Genomic DNA, 26,995 nt, shown 5'->3' on the forward strand with positions numbered 1-26,995 from the left:
CATCTATATTTATTAATTATTATTAATATTTTTCAATGTTTAATCTTTTCCATAACTTGCCTTAAAAAAATAGATAATCCCTTTATTACCCATTCCCCAGTTTTGCATAACCAACATGGTTATATTAATATACATTTTATCTCTGTGATTGCCTTGTATCTAAGCCTCTGCAGACTGGCCCCTTATTTCAGATCTTTTGACAGACTTGCATTTTAGAAAATCAGTGCTGACTCATAAATAACTCCACAGGAGTGAGTACAATGTTATCTTTATGGCACACATGGACTAGCACTGTCTAGCTGTGAAAACTGTCAACATGCACTGAAATAAGAGGCGGCCTTCAAAGGCTTAGAAATTAGCATATGAGCCTACCTAGGTTTAGTTTTCAACAAAGAATTCCAAGAGAACAAAGCAAATTTGATGATAAAAGTACAATAAAAAGTTGTTTAAAATTGCATGAAAATTTAGACCTAAAGTGCAAAACCTGAAGTGAGTTATGCATATTTAACATTCCAATGCTCTTTGCTTGGAATTTTTTAAAATTTTTATTATTAAATATTTATTTCTATATATATCTGATAATTGTAATTTAAAATATAATGTTCTACCTCCATATCTAAAGAAATACATATTTAGGTATATATATATACAGATATTTATATAAATATGTATTTATAATAAAAAATTAAATTTTCCTGTATGTGAAGAACATTGGAATGTGAAATATTAATAACTCCTGTCGGGTTAGCGCCAAGCGATGTGTTTTTTTTTCTTCTACGCTCTCCATTGACGTCTACGGGGAGAATAAGTTAATGCGTTCATGATATCCAATCCTGAAGTCCTGAATTTAGAGCGTTTCACTCGCACACAAAAGTTTTTACTTTTAACTTGTAATATGTGTGCTGCTAAGTAATGTGCCACTTGTATTCTAGCCCCTAATGTTTCTTTAATGTTTAAAAAAAATATATTATCACAGTTTACACAGGAAAATTGATAATAAAAGTAGCATTGAGTAGGTACAGAAACTAACCTTTTAGACTCCCTATATGATTGTGTTTCCTTTAAACAGCTGTGAAAAACAATAACTTTTTTATGTATACGAGATACTTGTTTTAGAAACAATAGGGTCAACTCATCTGAGTAACTGAACTCTTTGCTGTTATTGTTCATCTCTTCTTCTTACAATTTATGCAAATGTATTATAATCTGCGATGGTTGTAAATATTTCTCATAAGACGACCACTCGTAGAGTAATTTAAAACCAAGTACAAGTGGTTATTAATTAATAGTTAGAAGGAGGAAGAGAGAAGAGCAGATCTATAATCTACTCCTACAGTCACTTGGTGGTTCTTGGTAACTGCACACAAGTTCAGTATTAATTACACAAAACGTTCAAACAATCTCAGAATTGTGGGAGAGCCAGTGGAGGCTCCTCTATTTGTGCACAGCCACACGTGAACCCACAGTGAACCCAAAAGAAACCCCCCAAAAGAAAGAACAAATTAAATAAATAAATATTTTTGGCGTAATAAAAAGATTTATTTATTTAATTAATAATAATAATAATAATTCATCTAGGCTCCACACCTCCACTGCAGTTTTGTCTTTAAAAAAAAAAATAATTCAATGTTAATTGCTATCTATCGCACCGAACCGCATGTGCGATAGAAATATAGGGAAAAGCACTTTCCCCTTTCTATCTGCAGTGCCTCCCACAACCCAGTCCATAGCCTTGCTAATCGCACATCTTTCAGTGTGCGAGTGAGAGCCAGCTGTCACGTGACACTCGCACACTGAGAGCTGTGTGTGTGGGACTGGGAGGTGCACATTGGGAACTGTAGGGTGCGCTGTAGGGTGTACTACACACCCGGTGTAGTCTTTGTTTCTGAGGGACGGCATTGGAGCAGGACAGGAAAAAGCCGGGCAGTGACAGGGGAACAGGAAAAAGCCGGGTGGTGACAGTCTCCTTGCATGGGTAGACAGCATTGAGAAGGTAAATGACACCATCCATGATCACAGCAAGGACAAGGTAAATTGGCAGCAACGGGACTCCTCTTACTTGGCATATCTATAGCAGAAAAGTTTAAGGAGGGTGATGTCCAGATGTTTAATGTTCCCAGTTGATGTAAACTGATACTAATCACCATCCCCTGCAAAGATCTCAGTGAAGCAGTCTGGTTTTCACTCTTTTTGCAATTACCAATTTTGTTGGAATTTCCTGAATAGAGTGACAGTATAACATACTTAACTTGATCTTAGAAGGTATGGTAGTGTGTGTTTCAGTGAATGTACGAGTGCATATCAGACTGGTCAGTGCAATGTGACTTTATTAATCAGATTAAAGGACACATTGTTAAAGAATGTTGTGCCAGAGCATACAGTCTATTTCAATGAGGGACTGCACTCACTGGATTTGGTTCAAAATGATTAAATATTTATTGTGGTAACGTTTCGGGGTTCGCAGACCCCTTCCTCAGACCAGACAAAAGTGAACAATGTGCAATATATAGCAACTAAGCCCCACCCATCAAACAACTAGTGAAAATTGTGCCAAAAGTGTGTAGCCATGGCAACATCCAAGTTGCCAAACAATCAGTAATAACACACCCGTATGTGAATCTACCAAACTATGATCATATAGTGCATGTCTCTATCTATGCATAAAGTAAAAATAAAATACAATAGGCATCCATACTTGAATAGTCACATTAGTGTAAACTCAGAACCAAGTGCATACAAAGTTGTGTGTACATATCACTGGACAAAGTGCATATCAATTAACATCATAAGTTCAGAGTCAATTTAAACCATAATGCTTCTGATCTGACAAGTCTATAACATCTAAGTAGTCTCACAAATATGTAGAAGTAAGATGTGTAGGTTACAGCATACATATGTCAACTTGTTTGTGAGAATGGACATAGTCCGTTCATTGGGTTAAAAAGCCTGCACACATAATGTATACTTCCTTACGGGTTGTAACTTGTAGCAAAAAGCAAATATACTGTGTACTCACATCTTATCATGTCCAAAAGGCTGGCATAAATCCTATTAGTAGCTGTTAATTTGGTTGCTCATGTATTGCTAAGCAGCCCAATGTAAGCGTGCACAAAACAGGCGCGGATCAGCTGACACAAAAAACTATTCTGGCAAATTATTTTTTTCTCCCATTTGCCAGCCCCCTTTACCATATGACAGACATCAGCCAATCACAGACTAGTATGCGTATACCCTGTGAGCTTGTGCACCTGCTCAGTAGGAGCTGGTGCCTCAAAAAATGTGCATATAATAAGATTGTGCAAAATTTGATAATGGAAGTATATTTGAAAAATTCTTAAAATTGTGTGCAGTTCAAACTCTGATAATAGCAAATATGCACAGATATGTGATAAGGTTAAACTTACATAGTTAAACATTTTATGGTACAATTTCAAAATGTTTTCTGTCTCTTTAAAGGGACATAATACTCATATGCTAAATCACTTTAAACTGATGCAGTATAACTGTAAAAAGCTGACAGGAAAATTTCACCTGAGCATCTCTATGTAAAAAAAGAAGATATTTTATGTCACAATTTCCTCAGCTCCGCAGAGTAAGTTCTGTGTAAAAAAAAGTTATACTTCAGCTGTTGCTCAGCTGCAGGTAAAAAAAAAAAAAAAAAAAAAAAAGAAGAAATGCACAGCAGCCAATCAGCATCAGCAGTGCTGAGGTCATGAACTCTTTTACTGTGATCTCATGAGATTTGACTTAACTCTCATGAGATTTCATAGTAAATTTCCTTAAACTAAATAGGGAAATAAGATGAGTGTGTACGTAAGCTCACTCCCATAACTGTCCCGGGACAGACATACTGATTTGCTGCTTAGAAGTCCTTTACAATGGGATGTGGCTACTGAGGAATTTTTGAGGTAAAATATCTTTCTTTTTTACATAGAGATGTTCAGGTGATATTTTCTAGTCAGCTTTTTACAGCTATGCTGCAGCACTTTCAAGTGTTTCAACATTTGGGTATCATGGCCCTTTAAGTATATTACTCAACACTATTTAATCAATGGTAATCAAGACAGTGGAAAAACATTGTAGTAGTCCTTTTATCCAGAAGATTTGTAGTTGCTGGCCCATATCACTGAGAATTATCCTTAAGTCATGCTCAATTTTATTCTGTCAGCTACTAGCTTATGCCGAGGTTCCTGCCATCATCCAGGAATACCAGAGGTGTTGAGTCTGATATTTTCAGTTCTTGGGTCTTTTCCAGATGACTTAAGGATAAGTTCCCATGAGTGTGTCTATTTATTACCTTTAGTTTGATATAGGGTTCCTTTTTAATATTTATTGATTTAAAAGTAATATTTTATTATTGACAGTCAAGGAAATAGTGCACTTAACCCTTTTTCTTCATTTTACCTCCCTTCAGAACTTAGTATAATGAGGACATATGTAAACCTACCATTCTCTGTTCAAATTTCAATACATAACTGTTTAAACCAACTCCTGATCTGTGTTTTCGTTAATTCCTCCTGAATGTAAAGGTCAGACAGCTGTCACAGTGCATTTTCTTCTTTAAAAAAACTTTGCTTAGTGTTTTTATTTAGTTGTGGTTCAAATTGTGTAAATGCTACACTCTTCAGTGAAGCACTTTCAGACATTATAAAGTTTCCTACTAAGAATTACTTTCCTATCAAGTATTGCAAAAAGATTATGTATTGGAAAATTGGTTCCTTCTTTATGTTACTAAAGTTAAATTACTGAAGCTTCACTAAAACAGAGTGTAGATGGTGACATGCAATTTGTTGCTTTTGCTATATACTTCAGCACATTGTAATTAAAATGGAACAGTGACAAAGCATAAAGTGGAGACTGCTAATTTAAGTGCTTTTATTTTATACGGTAAACTATAAACTTTATATGAATGTTTGCAATTTTATACATAGTGCTTTTATTTTAGGGACCAAATGAAGTTTGGCAAATTAACATAACCTTAAACAGAGTTATTATATTTTCCTCTTGGTTGATTCTTTGAAGATTTTTCAAATTTGATGTCATTTTTATTTATCTGAAAACTCAGTTACATAGTATTCCAATTTTAAATGCACAAATACTTTGCAATGAATTTGACAGCAGTATTCCAATCCTTATAAAACTTTTTTCCAAGCAAATTGTTGGATGGTTTTTGAACTTTGAAAACCTGTTTTTGCAGTTCATTCAGGTTTTTTCAATGTTGATGTTTTTGTGCATGCTCAGTTCACAGATTAATAAAACCTTTTGCCTTGTTTAACAGAGATGTAAAAATATAGCTCAAATCAAACTTACACACAGACGTGTGCACAACTTAAATATAGCCAGCAAAATGCTTTACTGTTTAAAAAAAATATTTACAAAATGATGTATTATCATATGAATCTTTTAATTGCACACGTCATTAATTGATATAAGCTTAGATCAAAAGTGTAGCACAATGATATTAACCCTACTGAGTGCTAAAAATGCTCAAGTTAAATGTATTGTACTCTTATTCTTTTGCTCATATTACAAGTTGAAAGTAAAAAGTTTACACTTGAGTGAAAGCCTCAGGCACACTAACAACTGGAAGTTATTGCCGCAAAGCAAACTCTTTCCCCATAGACTTCTATGAAGCGCTCTACAAAACTCTCTTCAGGTTTTCATTTGCATGATAACACAAAGGTGCACTAGGTCAGCTGTGCTAAAGCTGAAGGTGCATTAAGTTAAGAAATACTTCAAATTGAATTGTTTTTGACTTAGAAGAAACTATTTTTAAATATTTTTAATTTATGTATATATATATATATGTATTAAAATATATATAAAAAAATAAAATTTTTCATCTATTATTAAAAAAATACACTTTGTTTTAAAATGTAAATGTATAAATGTATGTAAGAAAAAGTTTGAAAGGGATATGGCATATGTCAAGGTGTTTAACAGGGAAGGGCTCAAAGGCGTGTCTATATATATATATATATATATATATTTATAAATATTTATATACAGTATATATATATATATAAATATATATATATATACATTTTTAAGCCCCTCCATGTCAAACACCTTGACATTTACCATATCTCTTTCAAACACTTTTTTATACATTTATTTTAACAATAAACATATTTTACATGTAATATTTATTTATATGTATAAACTATACATATCCCAAGTGGATCCAGCACTCATAACATTATTTAACAACCTCCGGGGTGCACTTAAAGCTGTGCATAAAAATCTCAAAGAAAGACAGGGGCAACTCCGAAAACGCTAACAAGAGTAAATATATTTTACTGATTACAAACGGAGAGTGCCTTTCTTTGAGAGAACTATATATATATTTATATATATATATATATATATATATATATATGTAATACTTTATTTTTTGTGATACTTTTATTAGTGCCTTAACAATTTACTTCAGGTCTCAAGTTGTGCTTACTTTTTTAACTTTCAACTTGTAATATGAGTGATGTTTAACGAGGCCGTGCTATCCATAGAAAGTATAAGGTGTACTAAAGCTAAATATGCCCTGGTTATTCTGTTTCATCATGGACTGCGATATTATTAGCACACTATGCACTATCAAGAGTGCACCACTTATAATCTAGGCCATAATTAGTTAAAAATAATCCATATAGGCCTAGATTACGAGTGGAGTGCTATCATTAGCACGAGGAGCGTAAACGCAATCTCGAGATTGCAGTGTTTTTTTACTCTCAAATACATATTACAAGTGGCGTGCTGTTTAAATTACCGCAAATTTGTTTAAACAAACTAGTAGTAATTTTACGCTTGCCAAATTTTCTTTGGACGGCATTGAGCAGCAATTACCACTCATTTTACAAGTTGTAAGTACATGCGATCGCTCAAACACAATCGCATTTAACACTCAAACTTTTTATGCAACCTGAGTTTAGCCAAAGGAAACAGTTGCACTAAACCACTATATTAAACCCCACATTGCAAACTACCTCTCTACACTATTAACTACTAAACTACCACAACCCCCATCAAAAAATATCCCTCTACACTATTAACCCCAAAACTGCCACAACCCCCATCGCAAAATACCCAACTACACTATTAACCCCTAAACTTCCAGAACCCCCATCGCAAAACACCCACTAACCTCTAAACCCCCTAAACAGCTAACCCACTAACCTAACACCCCCTAACTTATCAAAAATAAAACTAGCATTACATTTGAAAAAAAGCTACCATTACAGAAAACAAAAAAAAACTACCATTACAGAAGAAAACAAATTACCAAAAATAAAAAAGTTATGCCTAAATCTAAAAATAAAACCCCACTTAAAAAAAAAACACCCCAAAAATAAAAACCCTATACTAACACTAAACTACACTATAGCAATAGCCCTTAGAAGGACTTTTTGTAGGGCATTGCCCTAAAGCAATTTAGCTTTTTAACACTATCCCATTCTAAAATACAAGTAACCCCCCTCCTCCCCCCCAAAAAAGCTATCTAAAAAAAACTACTCTAAAATTGTCCTTAAAAATGGCATTTGGTTGGGCATTGCCCTTAATATGCATTTAGATATTTTGCTGCCGAAAAAGAAGAAAAAAAAACCTATATAAAAAAACACCCCAAAAAAGCCTATCACTAAACTCCATAGTTGAATCTGGCTCCTACGTGGCGAGAGCGGTTCATCTTTATCCCGGTGGCAGCAGTCACTCTTTATACCGTCGGCGATCTTCTATTTTCTTTTCTTCTTATCTTTGGATCTTTTGTCCCCGATGCCCTTTCCATGCTCTCACCCACCGCACACTGAATTTTATATAGGGGTACCCTTGCATTCTACTACTGGCTAAATTTTATTTTCAAATTTAAATCAGCCAATAGAAAAAACTTTCATTCTATTGGCTGATTTGAATTTGAAAATCAGCCAATAGGAATGCAAGGGTACCCCCTATATAAAGGGGGTACCTTGCATTCAAAATTCAGTGTGCAGTGGGTGACCACATGACGAGGACAGATCCAAAGCTTAGAAGAAAAGAAGATAGATGAAGATTGACCACTGCCACTGGGATGAAGATGGACCACTGCTGGCACGTAGAAGCCGGATTCAACATCGGTGAGTACCATCTTTGGGGTTCAGTGATATGTTTTTTTGGGTGTTTTTTTTTTTAATAAATTGTTAGTTTGTTTTTTGGTCAGCAAAAGAGCTTATAAAGGGAATTGCTCAACCAAATGTGTTTTCTTTTGTGAAACAAAGCTATATCACTTTAGGTCAATGCCTTACAAAAATCCCTTCTAAGGGCTATTGTTATAGTTTAGTTTATTGTTAATATAGTTTTTTTTATTTTTGGGTGTTTTTTTAAGTGGGGCTTTAGTTTTAGAATAGGCATGACTTTTTTTTTCTTGTAATTAGTTTTTTGTTCCGTAATGTTATTTTTTTTATTTTCTGTAATGGTAGCTTTTTTCATGTATTTTCTTTTGTATGTTCGGGGGCGTTAGGTTAAGAGTGTTAGGGGGGGTTAGCTGGTTAGGGAGTTTAGAGGATTAGTGGATATTTTGCGATGGAGGTTGTGACAGGGGCGGACTGACAAGTCGGGCAATTCGGCCCTTGCCCGAGGGCCCTGCATGTGTTAGAGGGCCCGCAATTCCTGCAGGGATTTGCATCATGCAGCACTAAGTTGTTGTTTTTTAATTTTTTTAATTCTATTATTATTTCTTATATTTTTTATTTATTTTTTTGGCTGGGGCTTTTTTCTGGGAGCGGGGGGTTTATGGGGTTCAGCCAGGACTACTATAAAATCTCACCGGGCGAGATATATTTAAATTATATTACCAGCCAAGGCTTTTGCAGAGGAGTTTGAGAGTGGGTGGAGCGAAGCAGCTACTAGATACCACTGCTGTTTTGAATCAGAGGCAGTGAGGCACCATGTGAGGAATGCAGTGTCAGCCTGCAGACAGAGCTGGAACCGGGTAAGAAATAAGCTCCTATGTTTAGAGATCCCAGACCCCCACACATTAAAATATATGTCCTAGTTACATTTGATAGAGCACCTGTTAGCACAGCACTAGCACATTTAACCAGGACATATCTTTTCAATGTGTGGGGGTCTGGGATGAAGGCTGAGCTGTGTTATACTCTCTGTGCTAAATGCTTTAGCAGAGTTCTAACAGTCAAATTGTATGTGTGCACTGCACACCAACCCCTCTTCTGCTGCTGGAGTCAAGGATGGAATTCAGAGGCTTGGGGGCTGCAGCATGCTGCCGATGTTTACACTACCTTCTAGCCACTGCACTGAGTAAAAGTCATAAATGTCCCCTTATCAGCTCTCCCAGTCAGCACTCAGAGCTTGTGTGGGAGTCCCCAGCATCTGTAAGGGAGTGTGAATATAGGCAAAACTTACATGTGAGTGAGTGACAGCATGCAAGGAGGAGAGCTAAATGTTAAAGTGCACATCTGTGATCAAATGGTCCTTGCATTATAACACACTTGTGTTTATAAGCTATTTAACACCACATAAATGTTAAGCCACTCTAAACAATTTTATTTAAACAGAGGAACTCAGAACACATTTCTATTACTGTAAACACCACTGTACTTTAGGCATAATGACTTCATAATAAAGTGCTTTATAAGTAACTAACGGCTAGATTACAAGTTTTGTCGGTAAAAACTTGAGTTGCTAACGAGCCTTTTTTTTCCAGCGCACAACAACGCTTTAAACAACGCTGGTATTACAAGGGAATTTTATTATTTTGCGGGGCTTTTTTATTTTATTAGGGGGATTAGATTAGGTGTAATTAGTTTAAAATATTGTAATTTCTTTTTTATTTTCTGTAATTTAGTGTTTTTTTTTTTTCGTAATTTAGTTTATTTAATTTAATTGTATTTAATTGTAGGTAGTTTAGGTAATTAATTTAATTATAGAGTAGTGTTAGGTGTAATTGTAACTTAGGTTAGGGTTTATTTTACAGGTAAATTTGTATTTATTTTAGCTAGGAAGTTATTAAATAGTTAATAACTATTTAATAACTATTGTGCCTAGTAAAAATAAATACAAACTTGCCTGTAAAATAAAAATAAATCATAAAATAGCTACAATGTAACTATTAGTTATATTGTAGCTATATTAGGGTTTATTTTATAGGGAAGTATTTAGTTTTAAATAGGAATAATTTATTTAATTATAGTAATTTTATTTAGATTTATTAAAAATAGATTTAAGTTAGGGGGGGTGTTAGGGTTAGGGTTAGACTTAGGTTTGGGGTTAATACATTTAATATAGTAGCGGCGACGTTGGGAGCGGTAGATTAGGGGTTAATATTTGTAGTTAGGTGGCGGCGACGTTGGGGGCGGCAGATTAGTGGTTAATAAATATAATGTAGGTGTCGGCGATGTTAGGGGCAGCAGATTAGGGGTTCATAGGTATAATGTAGGTGGCAGCGATGTCCGGTCGGCAGATTAGGGGTTAAAAAATGTTATTTTAGTGTTTTCGATGTGGGGGAGCCTCGGTTTAGGAGTTAATAGGTAGTTTATGGGTGTTAGTGTACTTTGTAGCACTTTAGTTAAGAGCTTTATGTTCCGGCGTTAGCCCATAAACCTCTTAACTACTGACTTTTATATGCGGTAGGAGTCTTGGAGGTAGAGGCTGTACCGCTCACTTCTTCCAAGACTCGTAATACCGGCATTAGGAAAATCCCATTAAAAAGATAGGATACGCAATTGACGTAAAGAGATTTGCAGTATGGAAAATTTGCAGAAGAAAAGTGAGCGGTACACCTGTACCTGCTAAACTTGTAATACCAGCGGGCGTTAAAAAGCAGCGTTAGGACCCATTAACTCTGCTTTTTATGGCTAACGCCAAACTCGTAATCTAGCCCTTAAGAGGCAACCTTCAATGTCTAAGAAATTAGCATATGAACCTCCTAGGTTAAGCTTTCAGCTAAGAATACCAAGAGAACAAAGAAAAATTGGTGATAAAAGTAAATTGGAAAATTGTTTAAAAAGACATGCCCTATCTGAATCATGAACGTTTTTTTTTTGGACTAGATTGTCCCTTTAAGTGAAGTAACCTATAATGAGTACTTGAGTTAAATACAGATATAGTTTCTGTATATGTGATATTACAATCTTTAAAATCATACCTAGGTAGGCTCAGGAGCATCAATACACTACTGAGAGCTAGCTGGTGATTGGTGGATACACATACAGTATATGCCTCTTGTCATTGGCTCACCCAATATGATCAGCTTGCTCACAATAGTGAATTTCTGCCCCGGAGCCTACCATGGGTTACTAGTCAACAAAAGGATACCAACAAAATAAAGCAAATTTGATAACAGAAGTAAATTGGCATATTGTATTTGTATACAATTACTTGCACTATCTGTAATATCATAGTTTAATTTTTACTTTCTGTCCCTTTAAAACACCATATAACTACCTTATTTAAATTTCCTTTTTAACCAAGCATCACATGCCCCATACTAAGTTAAAGGCTCTTTTTATTTGTATCCTCAAAACCAGACACCAGCTGTCCTCCACCAATATACTGGACAATCTGTGATTTTAACCCCTTGTCTGTCCCTCACTACTTTCTGCTCCGTACTTTAGTGCATATAGGCATGGGGATTTTTTTTGCACAAGCACTTGTTAATTTACAATATTTAGTTCATGTTAAAAATATTTAGTTGAAATAATTTTTATTGACACCATCTCTCCACACATGACAATAGTAGTTTGTTACATGAATTACAATGGAAATTCAACACGTCATTATTTAAAATCTTGTATATATAACTATAAACCTTGTTGAAATATCTCCCACCAAGGGAGTTTCTCCTGAAGATAAGACATTACCGAGTTCCTGTACACTTCCCTGTATGTATCTACTCATAGATTCAAAAGGTATCTTTTTGCTGTAGCTTAATCCATGGTGTCCCATCCATTCAGGCTATTTTGTCTGGAGAAAAAGTGTCTATTTTATTCCTTTTACCTTGCCTTTCCCCCTGAATCCAAGTTAATATCCAGCATCCTTCAGAGCCGTCAGCAAAATTAGAGGGAGTGCAATAACTTATTCAAAAATCCAAAACAATTTAACATAAACAATAAAAACTCTAAAACATATTTTTTTCCTCACTGTACACCTTTGCTATAATATCTCATGAGCGCACACTCATCCAACTTTACTCTACTGTAACATTTAGTCTTTTGGGCTATCTACCATTAATTTGCTACTCCTACTGCTCTAGCTATCTTTGTCCCTTACCAGTCCCCACCTGCCACACTCTGTTCACCATTCTGGCTTTGTCTTTCACTATTTTTCAGTATCCAGTAAAACCATACCTTTTGGAAAGTTACAGTTGCATCTTGTATAATCACTGCTGTTTCATACATTGAGTACACCAACTTAATCCTACCCAAAACCTCAGACCAGCTTGGTGCTTCTGTCTTCCAGTATTTAGCTATAGCTATTCTGGTGGTAGTACATAAGATTTTAATAAAAGTATTAATATGTAAGTTAAATCTGGGAATTCATTCGTTTAGGAGTGCCTGTGCTGGTGTAAGCTCAATTTGTTCATCTAATATTGTACTTAATAGTTTTGAGAGCTTATGCCCTATTCTTTGGACTATAGGGCATTCCCAACACATGTGTGTATATGATCCTATTACTATGCATCCTCTGTAGCAGTGTTTAAAATTACTCTTCCCCATATACGCCATCTTTGCTGGCATCAAGTACCATCTGAAGGATGTTTTTAGTATATTTTCTCTTAGGTCTGCACTAATAAGACCTTTACTGGAATAGTATAGCATCGCATTCCATTCATCTATCTCGTATTCTTTCCCAGTGTCTACTTCCCAGTTTAACATTAAGGGGGATTTGGATTTAACTCTAGTCTCTTGAATGGAGATATACATTCGCGATATAGCCTTCTTGGGTCTTTGGGATGCAGTGCATAAGCGTTCCAAAGTCGTTTGGCATTCATGTGATCCCCCTGTTCCCAAATGTGTACGTATAGCTGAGGTGGTTTGCAGATAAAGAAACCAGAACAATGGTATAGGCTCTAGCTTTTGTTGAAGTTGTGTAAAGGTTAATATCTTACCATTAAACAACATGTCTGCTACTCTATATAACCCCCTGTTTTCCCATTTCTCTATGGTATGCCTAAACTCCTCATTTACTATATATTTTATGTTAAAAATATTTAAAGGGACAGTCAAGTAAAAAAAAAAACTTTCATGATTTAAATAGGGCATGTAATTTTTTTTTTTTAACTTTTTAATTTTTATTATTCAGCAAAATAATTATTTACACCATACAAGGCCCAATATTAACATCAACAGAAAATTGAGTCAAGACTTGACTAACTTCATAATTTAACCTAAATTAATCATAGTTAAGTTAACAATTGATAATACAATAATAATATTGGCATAGATTAAACCCTAGTTATGCCAAGTTCAATTAATTATCAAGTGTGGACCTGATTATCTCTTTTACACTACTAAGTTTTCATATCCAGGTTATTTATTTCCAAAAAGATCATAAACAATAGGTTTATGAAAACCAAGTCAGAGTCAGTCAACCAATATGAGATTACATTCAGCTGAATTTTTACTCTATAGGGAAACCCCCAGCCCCAGCTGGGAGAGGAAAGAAGGAAAAAAAAAAGAAAAAAAGAAAAAAAGGAAGAAAGAAAGAGGGAAAAAAAAAAAAAGGGGGGGGGGAAAGGGAGGAAGGAGAAAGGAAACAAGAAGAACCCCCCCCCCTCCAACTCACTCCCCCCGCTCAGGGCATGTAATTTTAAACAACTTTCCAATTTACTTTTATAACCAATTTTGCTTTGTTCTCTTGGAATTCTTAGTTGAAAGCTAAACCTAGGAGGTTCATATGCTCATTTCTTAGACCTTGAAGGCCGCCTCTAATCTGAAAGCATTTTGACAGGGCTTGAGGGCATTAGTTCATGTGTTTCATATAGATAACATTGAGCTTAGGTATGTGAAGCTCCTAGGAGTCAGCACTGATTTGCTAAAAATGCAAGTCTGTCAAAAGAACTGAAATAAGGGGGCAGTTTTGCAGAGGCATAGATACAAGGTAATAACAGAGGTAAAAAGTATATTATTATAACTGTGTTGGTTATGCAAAACTGGGGAATGGGTAATAAAGGGATTCAAAACTGGGGAATGGGTAATAAAGGGATTATCTACCTTTTTAAACAACAAAAATTCTGGTGTTTACTGTCCCTTTAAGAAAAAAAATGTCTCTTTATATGGCAATTAAAAACATGGTGAGGAGGGGCATATGAGGTGGGAGGGGCAAGAGATGGGAGGGGCAGAGGAGGTAGGTAGGTGGAGCAAAGAGGAGGTGGGGGGGCCCTGCCACACTTTTGCCCGGGGGCCCTGGTTGGTCTCAGTCCACCCCTGGGTTGTGGCGGTTTAGGGGTTAATAGCATAGAGGGGTATTTAGCAATGTGAGGTGTAGTGGTTTAGTGGTTAATAGTGTAGTGGGGTACTATGCGGTGGTCTATGTGGTGATGTAGGGGTTATTAGAGTAGGGGGCTAATGGCGATTCGGGTTAGGGCATGAGTTTGGTTGTTAGATTTTTTTTTGCACTTTTCTCGCTCCTTATAAATCTATGGGAGAATACGTTAACATTGTCCCGATATTCTAACTTCGGCTCTATGCACGCATTGGGTTAGCGCGTCATCGAAAAAATGTACTTTAAACTTGTAATACGTGCGCTACCCGATGCTCGCAAGTGCCATAGTCGAGTCAAGTTAGCATGTGAGCAGGAGCAATAAATAGTGCATAATTGGTTAAGTAAAAAAAAAACATTTTTCGCTAGTCTAGCAATAAATTAACATACTAGCTGTATGTGAAAACTCTGCGAACACCTTAACCCCTTGTTAGGTTCAATTATTTTTCAGTGGATAGATGTCCCCCACCACCTGCCTCATTTGAAGGAGCCAATCCAGGTTTAATACTTCAGAAGATAAAGCTTTTTAGCAACATTTGCATTGCAATTTGTAATTTTTTATATAATCTTCTTGGTGAGGCTAATGAACAGACATGAAGCATGGATAGGGTTGTGAAGTCTGCAGTGCCCATTTCCATTGTTTATAATTGGAAATTCAACTTTTTATTCAGGTAAATTACAGGAAAATGGGGGAAAATAAATAATGAAAATATATTACAAAGTTTTTATTTTATTGTGCACAATTAAATACTTTATATTACAATCTCAAAGTGTTTCTTGCCTCTTTAATCAAGTAGGCTTTATGTTTTATTTTCACTCTTGGATATAGTCGGATATCTTTTGTTCATGGAAAACAAAGAAGAAACCTATTTGAAAAGACTTTTAAACTGCTATTTCTCGTGGTGTTTTGTGTCTTTGACCAGATTTTTCTGTTATATTGTATACATATTTTGAGCATTTTTACTAATTATAACTACAGGTACGCTTTTAAAAGAAGCCAAAACTTATAATGCTTTCCCAAGGAAATCCTGAAGGGTTAGAATAGGGGCCAATGACTTCCTGAAGACTTCCTGAAGTCTGTAACTTAAAGACACATCCAGATGTTGGATATCTTTTGTAGTTATGCTCTGCCAGGTTTGTGCCACTGCCAAATTAAACTCTGGGTCATTTTGGGGCATATTTCACTTAAGTCTTCATACAGTAATTTAACTGCATGGTCATTTGGCTTCAGGGTGGGTCATTGACTTGACAACATCATTTCCATTTTTTGGCCCTAAAAATACATTGGTTGGCTTGAAAGTATGTAAGGAGTTGCTTCACACTTGTTCTATATGGGAGCCCTAGGAAGGTATCATACCAAGCACCCCTTATAGCCCAGCTCTCTGGTATTAACTCAAAAGATGCAATTAACTTTAGGCCAGATTACGAGTGGAGTGGTATTTAGTGCTTTCGCACATGCACTAACTGCACTTGAAGTAAACTTTTTGTGCGCATCAGGTTGCACTTGTATTACAAGTTGAAAGTAAAAAGCTCCAAAAGCCGAACTTACAATATCGCACGTACGATAACCTATCCCCCCATAGAAGTCAATGGAGAAAAAAAGTGGAAAAAACACATCCCACTTGTGCAATAACCCGAACCCATATTCTCAAATGCGGTATCCAGATTAAATTCCAATGTTCTTTACATAGCAGAATATGTTTTATTTATTCATAAATACATAGTTCTACATATATCTACATATATCGATCAATATATATTTATACCTATATATATAGCTGATTATATATAGGTATAGATATATACATATATATTTATATGAACATCTATTTATAAATACATAGAACATATTCTGCTATGTGCAGAACATTGGAATGTGAAATATTTACAGTAAATACACAGTATAACACTTTATTAAATATGAATATTGCACAAAGATGCTTTTTCATGTTTTCATCTACTTGACAGCAAGCGCTCCAATGCACTTATATATATATGTCTATATATGTGTACGTATGTATTTATGTGTTCATATGTGTATATATCTCTGTAAATACATTGATATGCATATAAATACATAAATATAAATGTACACACACACACACTCACACACACAAATATATATATATATATATATATATATAATATACAGGGAGTACAGAATTATTAGGCAAGTTGTATTTTTGAGGATTAATTTTATTATTGAACAACAACCATGTTCTCAATGAACCCAAAAAACTCATTAATATCAAAGCTGAATATTTTTGGAAGTAGTTTTTAGTTTGTTTTTAGTTTTAGCTATTTTAGGGGGATATCTGTGTGTGCAGGTGACTATTACTGTGCATAATTATTAGGCAACTTAACAAAAAACAAATATATACCCATTTCAATTATTTACTTTTACCAGTGAAACCAATATAACATCTCAACATTCACAAATATACATTTCTGACATTCAAAAACAAAACAAAAACAAATCAGTGACCAATATAGCCACCTTTCTTTGCAAGGACACTCAAAAGCCTGCCATCCATGGATTCTGTCAGTCTTTTGATCTGTTCACCATCAACATTGCGTGCAGCAGCAACCACAGCCTCCCAGACACTGTTCAGAGAGGTGTACTGTTTTCCCTCCTTGTAAATCTCACATTTGATGATGGACCACAGGTTCTCAATGGGGTTCAGATCAGGTGAACAAGGAGGCCATGTCATTAGATTTTCTTCTTTTATACCCTTTCTTGCCAGCCACGCTGTGGAGTACTTGGACGCGTGTGATGGAGCATTGTCCTGCATGAAAATCATGTTTTTCTTGAAGGATGCAGACTTCTTCCTGTACCACTGCTTAAAGAAGGTGTCTTCCAGAAACTGGCAGTAGGACTGGGAGTTGAGCTTGACTCCATCCTCAACCCGAAAAGGCCCCACAAGCTCATCTTTGATGATACCAGCCCAAACCAGTACTCCACCTCCACCTTGCTGGCATCTGAGTCGGACTGGAGCTCTCTGCCCTTTACCAATCCAGCCACGGGCCCATCCATCTGGCCCATCAAGACTCACTCTCATTTCATCAGTCCATAAAACCTTAGAAAAATCAGACTTGAGATATTTCTTGGCCCAGTCTTGACGTTTCAGCTTGTGTGTCTTGTTCAGTGGTGGTCGTCTTTCAGCCTTTGTTACCTTGGCCATGTCTCTGAATATTGCACACCTTGTGCTTTTGGGCACTCCAGTGATGTTGCAGCTCTGAAATATGGCCAAACTGGTGGCAAGTGGCATCTTGGCATCTGCACGCTTGACTTTTCTCAGTTCATGGGCAGTTATTTTGCGCCTTGGTTTTTCCACACACTTCTTGCAACCCTGTTGATTATTTTGAATGAAACGCTTGATTGTTCGATGATCACGCTTCAGAAGCTTTGCAATTTTAAGAGTGCTGCATCCCTCTGCAAGATATCTCACTATTTTTGACTTTTCTGAGCCTGTCAAGTCCTTCTTTTGACCCATTTTGCCAAAGGAAAGGAAGTTGCCTAATAATTATGCACACCTGATAAAGGGTGTTGATGTCATTAGACCACACCCCTTCTCATTACAGAGATGCACATCACCTAATATGCTTAATTGGTAGTAGGCTTTCGAGCCTATACAGCTTGGAGTAAGACAACATGCATAAAGAGGATGATGTGGTCAAAATACTCATTTGCCTAATAATTCTGCACTCCCTGTATATGCCTACTTATACATCTTTAGACATTTTCTTTTCTAACACCTAAGATCTCATATGGTTTGAGCCTTTATAACTTTTGTGTGCAATATATTTTTTTTAAATACTTTTTATTAGATGGTGTTATAATGAGTGTAATTGTACTTTGCAATGTATTTTTTATGTGTTTTGTGAGACTTTTTAGCTTTACAAAACAGTTAAAGGGACAGTCTACTCAAGAATTTGTATTGTTTAAAAAGATAGATAATCCCTTTATTACCCATTCCCCAGTTTTGCATAACCAACACTGTTATATTAATATAATTTTTACCTCTGTGATTACCTTGTATCTAAAGCTCTGCAGACTGCCCCCTTATCTCAGTCCTTTGACAGACATGCAATTTAGCCAATTAGTGCAGACTCTTAAATAACTCCATGGGAGTGAGCCCAATGTTATCCATATGGCACACATGAACTAGCTTTGTCTAACTGTGAAAAACTGTTAAAATGCATTGAAATAGGCAGCGGTTTTTAACAGTTTAGATATCAATTTGAGTCTACCTAGGTTTAGTTTGCAGCAAAGAATACCAAAAGACCAAAGCAAATGTTATGATACAAGTAAATTTGAATGTTGTTTAAAATTGCATGCCCTATCTGAATTATGAAAGTAAAGTTAATTTTGACTTGACTGTCCCTTTAACCAGAGCTCTGAGGTTGGGCTAATCATTCTAGCGTAAATTGTGATTGCGCTCATGCGTTCGCAATTACTTTTAACTTGCAATACAAGCACAATTTAACTTGCATGCAAACGCGAAAACCCAATATTGCTTGTGCACAAATGATAGCACTACACTCGTAATCTGGCCCTTTATGGGCTAGATTATAAGTGGCACGCTAACTGTTGGCTGTAAGCGATATTTGTTTTTGCATGCGTCGGAAATAGCGCTCGTATTATCAGTTTAAAGTAAACACGATTACGAGAGTAAATTGCATTTTACACTTGTCGGGTTACCGCGAGTAAAAACCTTGTGTAAAGGGTAGTTTGTTAAAAAAAAGTTGCACTAAACACAACATAAATACATTAAAGTTTACAGTTACACTCATGTAAACATTATCTGATAAAAATTAGTTATATAAATATTAAAAAAAGTTATAAGGGTTAAAAAGGTATATGGTATATGACAAGGTGTTTGACTGCAAAACGCTATATTTTGTATATACATACATATACATGGCTAAAAATGTGTATATATACATATTTATTTATGTATATATATATATATAAAATATATATATATATATATATATATATATATGTGTGTGTGTGTGTGTGTGAAACAAACATAGATTGCACTCTCTGGTCTTTTCCAAACAACTTTTACTGTGAAAAGTAAGTTGTTTGGAAAAGACCAAAGAGTGCAAGCTTTGTTTGTTACATTTATATCCTCACTAGCACCCTGGCAACTGTTGGACTAAGTGAGAGTGTTCTTCCCTGCTATAAATATGTATTTTTATATATATATATATATATATATATATATATATATATATATATATATATATATATATATATATATATATATATATATATATATATATATATATACTCTCCAAGAAGCAGGCAGCCCACTGGACTTTGCAGTAAAACTAGAATTTATTACATCAGTTTAAAAGATAACAAACGTTTCGATCTGGGGTGTTTGGGTGCACTCTGTCCTTGTACTTTTTGTCGTATAACATTGACAAAGGCACAATGCGGTGCCAAAACGTTTGTTATCTTTTAAATTGATGTAATAAATTCTAGTTTTACTGCAAAGTCCAGTGGGCTGCCTGCTTCTTGGAGAGTATTGGTTTGATATTAGCAGAGCACCGTGGCATTACTCAAGTATGATTGTGCAATCCTATTTATGACTGTATATATATATATATATATATATATATATATATATATATATATACTGTATATATATATATATATATATATATATATATATACTGTGTATTAATATTCCAATGCTCTTCACATACAGAAATGTTATTTTTACTATAAATATATATTTCTATATATACCTATTCCTGTATATCTATTCCTATAGATACATAGGTATAGATATCTATTATCAGATATATATAGAAATATATTTTTAATGATAAAATTTAAAAAAAAATTCTACATGAAGAATAGGGATGGCCGAATGTGGTGAAAGTGCAATTCGTTTGGTAGAATGAATAGTCCTGTAGACATTTGTTTTGGACAAATGAATGTTAAAAAGAACAAAAATCCAATAAAATTCAATATTTGAATGTTATTTCTGGTTTACCAATGTTACTTTACTTTTCAAAAATTCATAATTAGATTGAATATCCACATTAAAAATGTTCTAATGTAACACTTGATTTAACAAATACTATTCAAAAGTTCAGTAGTTCATGTGGTAAGGAATTTAGTAAATTGATACAAAATAGCAAATATTGCATAATTCAAATATTACATTTAAAGAGAGCATAAGAAATACTATTACAAATAAATCAATTCGAAAAATAAGCGTGTGTTAGTTTTTTTTTTCTTCTAAGCTCTCAATTGAAGTCTATGGGCAGAATAAGTTAACACGGTCACGATATCCGAATTTCTGAAGTTAGCTTGCGTTTCGCTTGCGCAAACTTTTTACTTTAACGTGTAATTCCCGTGCTACATCATGTGCCCCAAAAGCTTACTTTTAGCAAAGATTACGCTTGAGCAAAAGCACTAAATAGCTCATCACTTGCTGAGATTCATGTTACTTTACTCAGTCATGTGACTGTACCTGACCTGCCTTTTATTTGTGTTTGTTTACCAAACATTTAAAGTGTACAAACAAACAGAGAGCTATCAATTAATAATAAACAAAAATGTTTCAGAAAGGAAAGGCGGTAACATAAAATCTAAATATCCCTCTACCTATACACATATCAGCATTTTCTCTACATAGTTCTTTCTGTAATAGTTTTGTACAACATTTTTCCTGTATAAAAATCCATTTTAACAAATCAATAATGTTAAATTTTCAATATTTACCGTTTTTTTTTTTTACAGATTACTGTACCACAGTTTAAGTAATAGTTTGCTTAAAACATTAAGAATAATTCATACAAAAAGAAAGAAAAAAAAAAAAAAACTGTACATCAAAACCCTGCCAAAACAATCCAGAGAACTGGGGCCAGACATTAAGTATGGCTAATGCGTTTTCAACACTGTATCAAGCAAACAAAAACAATGAACGAAGTTCATGAAATCCCCTTGCACAGCAATTTTATTAGCCTTGGCAATCTCTGAAATGTATAAACAACCCCAGCTATTAAGACCTTTTTCAGTTTTCCTTACATGGTTGTAGCAATTTTCTCTTTGTATTTTTATTGTAATCAGTAAGCATGGCTAAGAATGCAGCATTGTCAAGTTTAATTCCACCTCACCTGTTTTCTCTTACAAAATCCTTGATTAATTCCAAAAATAATTGTATTCAATTATGTTGACTTGTAACATTTTAATAGTGTTAGATTACCATATATCCAACAAAAAAGTTATGTTTCACAATCACCTAGATTACAAGTTTTGCGCTATAGAGGGTGCGTAACGAACACAACAAAAGTTGCGTTATTTCACCCTCCATAGCGCTGCCATTACGAGTTTTTGAAAAGCTGCCTTTTGCGTGCGATATGGTGGCGATGAGCTCCATACCACACAAAATACAAGCGCTGCTTTGACACGCTCGTGCACGCTTTCCCTATAGACATCAATGGGAAGAGAGTGTTAGAAAAAAACTACCACCTGTGATCGCGGAATGTAAAGCTCTGAAACGCAACCCCATTGATGTCTATGGGAAAAAAGTTATGTTTAAACCTAACACCCTAACATAAACCCCACATCTAAACACCCCTAATCTGCTGCCACTGACATCGCTTACACCTAAATAAAGTTATTAACCCCTAATCTGCCGCTCCCGACATCACCACCACTAATAAAATTTATTAACCCCTATTTCTCTGCTCCCCGACATCGCCGCCACTATAATAAATTTATTAACCCCTACTCCCCCGCACACCAACATCGCCCACACTATAATAAAGATATTAACCCCTATTCCATCGCTCCCCAACATCGCCGCCACTAAATAAAGTTATTAACCCCTAAACCTCTGGCCTCCCACATCACTGCCACTAAATAAACCTATTAACCCCTAAACCGCCAGCCCCCCACATAGCAAAAAACTAAATTAAACTATTAACCCCTAAAACTTAACAACCCCCTAACTTTAAATTAAAATTACAAGATCCCTATCTTAAAATAAATAAAAACTTACCTGGGAAATTAAAAAAACCTAAGTTTAAACTATAAATTAAACTAACTTTACTATTATACTAAAATTAAAATAACTATCAATTAAATAAATTAAATTACGCATTAAAAAAACCTAACTACTAAAAAAATTAAATCTACAGTTACAAAAAAAAAAAATACGAAATTAAAAAAAAATAAAAAATACGAAATTACAAAAATTAAAAAAAAAAATTACGAAAAATAACAAACAAAATTATCCTAAATAAAAACAATTACACCTAATCTAATAGCCCTATCAAAATAAAAAAGACACCCAAAATAAAAAAAAACCCTAGCCTATAATAAACTACCAATAGCCCTTAAAAGGCCTTTTGTAGGGCATTGCCCTAAAGAAATCAGCTCTTTTCCCTGAAAAAAAATACAAAGACCCCCCAACAGTAAAACCCACCACCCAACCAACCCCCAAAATAAAAAACCTAACTCTACCAAATACTTAAGATACCCATTGCCCTAAAAAGGGCATTTGTATGGGCATTTCCCTTAAAAGGGCATTCAGCTCTTTTAAGACAAGCCCAAATCCTAATCTAAAAAAAAAACACCCAGTTTTTTAAAAGAACCTAACACTAACCCCCGACGATCCACTTACAGTTTTTGAAGTCCGGACATACATCCTCATCCAGGCGGCAAGAAGTCTTCATCCAGGTGGCGAGGTCTTTATCTATCCAGGAGGCGTCTTCTATCTTCATCCAGACGGCTTCTTCTGTCTTCATCCCGGCAGCGCGGAGCGGGTCCATCCTGAAGACATCCGGCACGGAGCATCCTCTTCATATGTCGCCGCTGTATACTGAATCTTCAATGCAAGGGAGCCTTTTCAAAATGGTGTCCCTTGAATTCCTATTGGCTGATTTTATTTTTGAAATTCAAATCAGCCAATAGAATGAGAGCTACTGAAATCCTATTGGCTGTTCAAATCAGCCAATAGGATGAGAGCTACTGAAATTCTTTTGGTTATTTAAATCAGCCAATAGAATTTCAGTGGCTCTCATCCTATTGGCTGATTTGAACAGCCAATATGATTTCAGTAGTTTCAGTAGGGGTTAATAGCTTTATTTAGTGGCAGTGATGTGGGAGTTCCGAGGTTTAAGGGTTAATAACTTTATTTAGTGGTGGCGATGTCGGGGAGTGGCGGAATAGGGGTTAATATCTTTATTATAGTTTGGGCGATGTTGGGGTGCGGGGGAATAGGGGTTAATAACTTTATTATAGTGGTAACGATGTCGGGGAGTGGCAGAATAGGGGTTAATAAATTTTATTAGTGGCGGCAATGTCAGGAGCGGCAGATTAGGGGTTAATAACTTTAAAATAGTGTTTGCAATGCTGGAGGACCTCGGTTTAGGGGTAAATAGGTAGTTTATGGGTGTTAGTGTACTTTATAACAGTTTAGTTATGAGTTTTGTGTAACAGTTTTGTTGCGTAAAACTCATAACTACTGGTCTCAGATTGCGAAATGGATTATGTCGTTATAGGGTGTAACGCAAGCTTTTTAGCCTCACAGCAAAATTTGTAATGGCAGAGCTATGGAAATCCCATACAAAAATGTATTTTTTTTTAGTGCATTAGTGCAGGACTGACATTGCGTTACAGTCTAAAAGGTTTGCGATACAGCTATACTGACAAGACTCGTAATTGCTGCATTGATGTTTTAAAGCTGAAATGGGCATTTTTTCATCGTTAAAACACGAACGCAAAACTCGTAATCTAGGTGATTATTTGTTGAAATCAGACTATTATATTATTACTATTTACTTTATAAAGTGTAAAAAAAAGTATTTGCCCCTTCCTAATTTACTTTTTCTTAATATGGTCTGGGGTCTCTGATTTCTGATGTTGCCTCTTGTTTGCATAGCTCTTCTATAACCAATAATGCATTATTTAAAATTTCAAGAATGTTTGGTAGTTTCAAAAGAAAAAAAAAACATATAAAGGTTAAAGGTATATGAAGCTCCAAACATTTATTTTAAGATTCAGATAGAACAGACAGTTATAAACAACTTTCTAATTTACTACTATTATCTAATTTGCTTTTTTTTTTTTTTGGCCTCTTTTGTTGAAAATAATACCTCGGTAGGCTCAGGAGCTGCAATGCAATACTGGGAACAAGCTGCACATAAACATCTCACCCAGTGTGTTCAGCTAGCGTCATGTAGTACAATGCAGCACTTTCAATAAAGAATACCAAAGGAATTATATAAATATGCTAACTGAAGTAAACTGGAAAGTTGTTTAAAATGTCATGCTCTATCTGAAACATGAAAGAAACATTTTGGGTTTCTTGTCCCTTTTAAGGAGCTTCTTGTAAACGATTTTATTCACTGCAGTAGATAAAATAAATAATTATGAACATAATAAAGGGAAGAACCTTTTACAGAGCAATTTCCCTTAAAAAGAGCAGTTCATGCATGAAAACCTTCCAATGTCGCTGAATTGCAGCACCTTTGCAAAAAAGTTGGCCAAAATTCTTCCCCAAATTTCCTATTCTAGGAAGTGCTTGGCTGCAGTTGTTACTGTTAAAGGTAAAGCAAGCAAGCAGTTATTGAGTTCAAAGGACATTTAATTTTATACAAAGGGCCCACTGGTGTTGGATAACCTTTTTTCCCCTTAAATAAATAAAATTTTCATTAGAAACCTGAATTCTCTGTTTACTCTATATGTATTTGTCCTAGAGTTTGTATCATCTGAAACCATGTGGTATAAGAATAGTAGGTTTAGAAAAGGATATTAAAGGCACTGCAAAATGGATTTTCTTTTTTTAACTAAAGTTCCTCTGAGTATTCGCTTTAAAAGGACATTATACACAAAAAAATTCTTTGCATAAATATTTTGTAGATGATACATTTATATAGCCCATCTGGGTGTTTTTGTAAAAATGTATTGTGTTGCTTATTTTTAAATAAGATTGTGCTGATTTTCAGACTCCTAACCAAGCCCCAAAGAGGTATACTGATGTAAACCGACTTTAGACTGCTTCTGTTTGTATAATGGGTCTTTTCATATGCAAAGGATGGGGAGGTTCTGCTATCAGCCTCTTTCAGTGGGTGTCCAAGGCTTATCTCATTAAAAGTTTTAAATTGGGAGCTTCTAAGTAAGTTTCCATAAGGTTTTACACTGGATTTTTATATCAGTATTTGTGCATATTATTCTTTATAGTAGTGTTTATTACATGCAGTCAGGGCCACCACTAGAAATTTTGGGGCCCCTGACTTAACCATTGATCAGGGGCCCCCACTCCTTTGACATGTGCAAATTTTGACCAAGTGACTGAAACGTATATGCACTTTATTCTTAAGTGTCTATTTAAATTTGGAAATGTTGTAAAGGTAGTAACATACAAACACACAGAGACACTCATACACTGAAACACACACTCACACATAAGGATTCACATATAGACAGTCTAGCAGACACGCAAAGAAACACACTCAGACACAGACACCCAAACAGACACTCAGCACTTGTTTACATTGAACTGACGTAAACTACAGTTTTGTAAAAAAAAAAAAGAGATTTAGAAAACAAAATATGGAGTTCTGATTATCTTTTTGTAAAGTAAGATGCCAACATAATGATGACAACAGCATGCAGTGGCTGAAAGGAAGAGCCTTGAACTGCCTAAACAATAATTTAAAGGTTAAATGGTAGATTGGTGACACCCGGAAAGGTCTCATTAGTCTCAAAGTCTGTAGAAAGATGTGAATAATCAGTAGTAAGGTCAAAATGTCCTAAAAAGGAACAGACAATGGACACACACACACACACACAAACCCAAACTTGCACATACACCCAAGGAAACACCGACAGAGACAGCCTCAGAAAACACACAAAGACATACACACACACACAGACACCCACAGAAAACACACAAAGACATACACACACACAGAGACAACCACATAAAACACAGAAAGACATACATACACACACCCTCACTGAGACATCCACAGAAAACACACAGACATACACACACCCTCACAGAGACACCCACAGAAAACACACACCCTCACAGAGACATCCACAGAAAACACAGACATACACACCCACCCTCACAGAGGCATCCAGAGAAAATACACAAAGACAAACATACACACACCCTTACAGATACACCCATAGAAAAAGCTCAAATACATATGCACACACCCTCACAGACATCCACAGAAAATGCACAAAGACATACACACCCACCCTCACAGAGAGACCCACAGAAAAAAATACATACACACTCATAGAGACACAAATCAAAGCACAAAGACATAAACACAGACACCCACAGAAACACTCACAGGAGGAAACATTTATGCACCATGCATCCTCTAAATCAACAGTGTGTAACATGCATGATAAAAATTGCAGAAATTAAGAGATCCCTTTTTAAAGAAACATATTTGTAAATGGGCAAACAGAAATAATTCAAAATTGTACATTAATGATCTGGGTAGATGGCTAGATGAAGAAAAGCACTTTTAAAAG

At 35.2% G+C, this 26,995-nt stretch overlaps 1 protein-coding gene across 1 annotated transcript in view; it reads right to left on the minus strand.

Moving 5' to 3' along the window:
• Positions 1-26,995, minus strand: part of MUSK (muscle associated receptor tyrosine kinase) — a 329,242-nt gene that overhangs the window by 226,456 nt on the left and 75,791 nt on the right. The gene's annotated exons all lie outside the window — the stretch shown is intronic.

This window comes from Bombina bombina, chromosome 2, assembly GCF_027579735.1.
Source record: "Bombina bombina isolate aBomBom1 chromosome 2, aBomBom1.pri, whole genome shotgun sequence".
Classification (NCBI taxonomy): domain Eukaryota; kingdom Metazoa; phylum Chordata; class Amphibia; order Anura; family Bombinatoridae; genus Bombina; species Bombina bombina.